This window comes from Aquarana catesbeiana, linkage group LG10, assembly GCF_042186555.1.
Source record: "Aquarana catesbeiana isolate 2022-GZ linkage group LG10, ASM4218655v1, whole genome shotgun sequence".
In the NCBI taxonomy this organism is placed as follows: Eukaryota; Metazoa; Chordata; class Amphibia; order Anura; family Ranidae; genus Aquarana; species Aquarana catesbeiana.
Window position 1 is genome coordinate 51769910 of NC_133333.1, and position 5416 is coordinate 51775325.

The following is a 5416-nucleotide window of genomic DNA, read 5'->3' on the forward strand; positions in this document are numbered from 1 at the left end:
GTGTCATTCGGGTGGGAGGCGGAGCTATGCTCGGGGCTGTGACATATGGCAGATCGTACTGTGCCAGTGCCTCGCCTCCATGTCGTGTACAGACTACTGAGGAGGGACAGATCCCAATAAAATGTGTGACAGACAACCTAATATCAATGAATGACACATGAAATACACAACTAGAGGGCCAGACATTCTACTATATACACCAAATCATTCACAGGTCTTTAGTACAGGAACTCCATTCCACTGTATACAGGCAGTGGCGTCTCCAGCTTTCAAATTTAGGGGGGGCACATGGGGGGACAGGGACAAAAGTAGGGGGGCAACTATAAAATGTATATATATATATAGATATATAGATATATCTATATAGATATATCTATAGATATATAGATATATCTATATAGATATATATATATATATATATATCCTGGGGCCCTTTACTACGACCCCAAAACGGGCCCTTTCACATGTTCTGCAGTGAGCTCCCTTCCTACTGTATTGGGGCCCCCCAGGGTGGCAGAAAATAAGAGATATATGTCACCAGCATACCAAGAAAATAAAAGGATCCAAAGCAGTGGGAGAACTATCAGGGTTGCAAAGGTTGTCTTGCCTCCGGGCCCTGGTGTTCTGCCACTGTGGGGTTCCCCAGCCTCCTCTTGCTGTCCTGCCCCTGCTATTGACAGCGCTGGTCTGGCATCTCTTGGAATTTACAGGCTGGTTCTCCTGTCCTAAGGATGGGAGAAATCAGTCTGTTTTTTCAGTAACTGAGAGTCCTGGTGGAGTCCTTCCTGCAACTCGCTCTTCTCCCTGCCAATGAGGATGCAGGTGAAGGAGCAGATCAGGCAGCCGTGGTTGTGTGAACGCTCGCATTATGCAGTGTCAGCGAGCAGGGGAGGGGGGAGGAATCACCCGCAGGAGCTGACGGGGGACTCTCTCCCTCTTAGACATTGATTTTTTGTAAAAAAAAAAAAAATTTTTTTTTTTTGGGGGGGGGGGGCACATGGTGGGGCACAGCATAATGTTGGGGGGGTCAGGGCCCCCTCTGCCCCCCCCTAGGGTCGCTATTGTATACAGGTGTGATCAATAATCCATATCAAGTGTGATTAATATTTAATCTACATCAAGTGTGATCAATAACCTATATCAAGTGTGATCAGTAATCTATATCGAACGTGATCAGTGATCAATAATCCATAGCAAGTACGATCAATATTTGATCTACTGCAGGGGTCCTCAAACTTTTTAAACAGGGGGCCAGTCCACTGTCCCTCAGATTGTTGGGGGGGCCGAATCAATGCAGCCTCACCAGCACCCAGCAAGGCAGCCTGACCTGCGCCCAGCAAGGCAGCCTGATCAGTTCCCAGCAATGTAGCCTGTCCTGTGCCCAGTAATGCAGCCAGCCTCTCCATTGTCCAGTAATGCAGCCTGACCTGCGCCCAGTAATGCAGCCAGCCTCTCCATTGCCCAGTTATGCAGCCTGACCTGTGCCCAGTTATGCAGCCTGACCTGTGCCCAGTTATGCAGCCTGACCTGTGCCCAGTTATGCAGCCTGATCTGTGCCCAGTTATGCAGCGTGATCTGTTCCCAGTTATGCAGCCTGATCTGTGCCCAGTTATGCAGCCTGACCTGTGCCCAGTTATGCAGCCTGACCTGTGCCCAGTTATGCAGCATGATCTGTGCCCAGTTATGCAGACTGACCTGTGCCCAGTTATGCAGCGTGATCTGTGCCAAGTAATGCAGCCTGACCTGTCCAGTGCACGGGGATTAGTGAGAGGAGCACCGCGGGACTTACTGCTATGAACAGGCAGCCGCGAGGAGAATCCTTGTGAAGCTTTCCCGCGCTGGAGCAGGCTCTCTGTGTCTCCGCCCCCACTCTGGACAGTGCCCGAAATTGGTACTGTTTCCCCCTATGAAGCGGTGTCTGCAGGGAAAGCATCTCTCCGGGCGGACCGTTGTGGGGGCTCCAGTGCCCGAAAGGCCGGGAGGGCCGGGTAAAAGACCCTGGCGGGCCATAGTTTGAGGACCCCTGATCTACTGTATATCAAGTGTGATCAGAAATCAATAATCTATATCAAGTGTGATCAGTAATCTATATCGAATGTGATCAGTGATCAATAATCCATAGCAAGTATGATCAGTAATTGATCTACTGTATATCAAGTATGATCAGCAATCAATAATCTATATCAAGTGTGATCAATATTCAATCTATATCAAGTGTGATCAATAATCAATTATCCATCAAGTGTGATCAGTAATCTATATTGAATGTGATCAATAATCCATAGCAAGTATGATCGATAATCAATAATCCATAGCAAGTGTGATCAGTAATAGATCTACTGTATATCAAATGTAATCAATAATCTATATCAAGTGTGATCAATATTCAATCTATATCAAGTGTGAACGGTAAATACAGGAAAAAATAAAAGTATAACGGTGTTCATACACGCATAGATAAATGATCGATTTCTTTTTAGATTGATCTATTCCGTTAGGAACAATCAATCTATAGTCCACAACCCATTTGATCGATATTCCACACGTGGGGAAGTGGATTTTTAAATACAATCCAGAACACACATTCCTATCACTCTCAGGTGTAAACGGAACCTTAAAGTAGAACAAGACACAGAAGGGGAAGTCCCGCTCTTCCTCTCCCCTCCTGAAGACTACTTTCAGACTGGGGCGTTGAGGGCGTCGGCAGTAAAGCGCCACTATTTTTAGCACGCTTTACAGTCGTTTTTGCAGCCATTTTCGGCCGCTAGCTGGGAGCTTTTAACCCCGCTAACGGCTGAAAAAGGGTTAAAAGCGCCTTTGTGCCAGCACTTCGGCGGCGCTGCCCATTGATTTCAGTGGGCAAGGGCACTTTAGGAGCAGGGTATACCCCGCTCCTACAGCGCCTCAAAGATGCTGACTGCAGGACTTTTTTTAGCGCCCTGTCAGTGTCCTGCCCTCGGGCTTTCACACTGGAGTAAGAGAAGAGGCTCTATACAGGCACTACAATACATAGCACCTGTAAATCGCTTCAGTGTGAAAGCAGCCTTACATTTGCCACTTTTTTTGGTGGGGGGAGGGGGCGGCGATCTGAGCGGAAGGTCAAGCCCCACCCCCAACCCCCGCAGCCTTCTGGGACACATCACAGGTCCCAGAAGACTGCAAGATCAATCACAAAGCTCAGCGCGGCTTGCACATGCGCAATTGGAAGCTGGCTGTGAAGTACTGCCGGTTTCCCTTCGTCAAGATGTCGGTGCCTGGACTAGGGTTGCCACCTTTTCTTCAAGCCAAACCCATACACTTTAGTGGCAGCATTTCTATGGGGGGGGGTATACGCTATAAGATTTTAAAAGACCTGGGACACTTTTGGTGGCCTGAAAGAGAGTAGTAATGTGGCGCATAGCTCACCGCAGCAAATAGTGCGCATGGCTGAATTGTGAGTGTTCTGAGCGGAATGCAGGGGTCAGATATGTCCTGGGGAGAGGGCTAGTGCTAGCAGGGGGGTGGGGAGAGTTAGATATGTGCTGGGGGCAGTGGCGGCTGGTGCTCAAAATTTTTGGGGGGGGGCACAAACAAACTGAAAAATTCTGAAAAAAAAACATCAATCGCAGCCTCACTGTGCCCCATAAAATGCAGCCACTGTGCCAATCATATGCAGCCTCTGTGCCCATCATATGCAACCTCTGTGCCCATCATATGCAGCCACTGTGCCCATCATATGCAGCCTCTGTGCCAATCATTCAGCCACTGTGCCCATCATATGCAGCCTCTGTGCCAATCATTCAGCCACTGTGCCCATCATATGCAGCCTCTGTGCCAATCATACCATACCTCCCAACTTTTGAACTTCAGAATGAGGGACAATCGAGGGAGTAAATGAGCTGCAGCGTGCATTGTGGCAAAATGTGGGTGTGGTCAAAGTCCTAATGGTGGGAGGGGCTTAAGGGGTGTGGCTAAGCAAAACTCAGCCTTCTCACCAATGCTCCCCAGCTCTCACTAATGCCCCCTCCTCTCTTACTATTCCCCCCTCCCCTCTTACACCAATTCTTCCTCCAGTCTTACTAATGCCCCCCCAAGCCCTCTCTCCAATTCCCCCTCCTCTCTGTTACTAATCCCCCCTCCCCTCTTACTAACGCCCCCCCAGCTCTCTCACGAGTCCCCCCTCTGCTCTTACTAATGACCCCCCCAACTCTCTCACAAAAACGCAGATCAATATTTATTCCTGTGCTTTTTTAAGCACAGTGCTGCTGACAGCTCCCAGTGCAGTGACTGTAGCATGGAGCCGAGGAGTTTCACATCAATTCACTTTCTCCATGCTACAGTCCTGACAGGCGGGGAAAGACACCTCTGGCATCCCCAAATGTGAGGGCAGCAATGTGGGCAGTTGTGGCACCAGGACCCAGGGCACTCAACAGCAAATGTGGGCCATGTCCCCCCCTGGGTGCCTGGCGCTAACACACAGAAGCATGTGGAGTGCTTCTCTGTGTGACAAGGAGTTCAATTCCTCTGCCTTTCCACAAGCCGCTGACAGGCAGGAACATGACCACTGAGAGGAGAGCATCGGGGCTGCTGATAGGCAGGATCGGGGCCACTGATAGGCAGGATCGGGGCCGCTGAGAGGAGGGGAACGGGGTCGCTGACAGGAAGATCGAGAGCCGGGGGCGGAGCTGAGAGGTGGCCTGCAAATGATGTCATCAGTTGCTAGGACGCCGCCGGTCCTAACAACTGGTGACTGCATTGAGGAGGGGGAGCAGATATTTCCAGCCAGATCTTCTCCCAGGAATCCTCAGTTGGTGCTGTGTGTGATAGCACCCATTGAGGATACCACTCCTCAGCGCAGGGACTTCCTCAGCCCTGCCCTGAGGAAGTCTCGCCTACGGACGTAACGCGTATGGGGGCCAGGGGTCACGCATGACTTCACCCGCAGCCATCTTGGTGGTCACTATTACACGCTTCTATGCCGGCACTCGGTTCTGAGTGCCACTATATGTAAGTGCACATTCTTATTTTTTACATTAACCACTTGACGACCGCCTCACGCCGATTTACGTCGGCAAGGTGGCACGGACAGGCAAAATCACGTACATATACGTGATTTGCCTTCCGCGGGTGGGGGGTCCGATCGGACCCCCCCCCCGGTGCCCGAGGCGGTCGTCTTTTCTCCCACGGCGATCGGAGATGAGGGGGAGGCCATCCGTTCGTGGCCCCCCCCCCTCGCGATCGCCGCCGGCCAATGAGAACATTCCTTTGCTGCTGTATGCTAAACAGCAGCAAAGGAAATGATGTCATCTCTCCTCGGCTCGGTAATTTCCATTCCGGCCCGAGGAGAGAAGACAGGTATGTGAGTGCACAACACTACACACACAGTAGAACATGCCAGGCACACAAAACACCCCGATCCCCCCCCCCGATCGCCCCC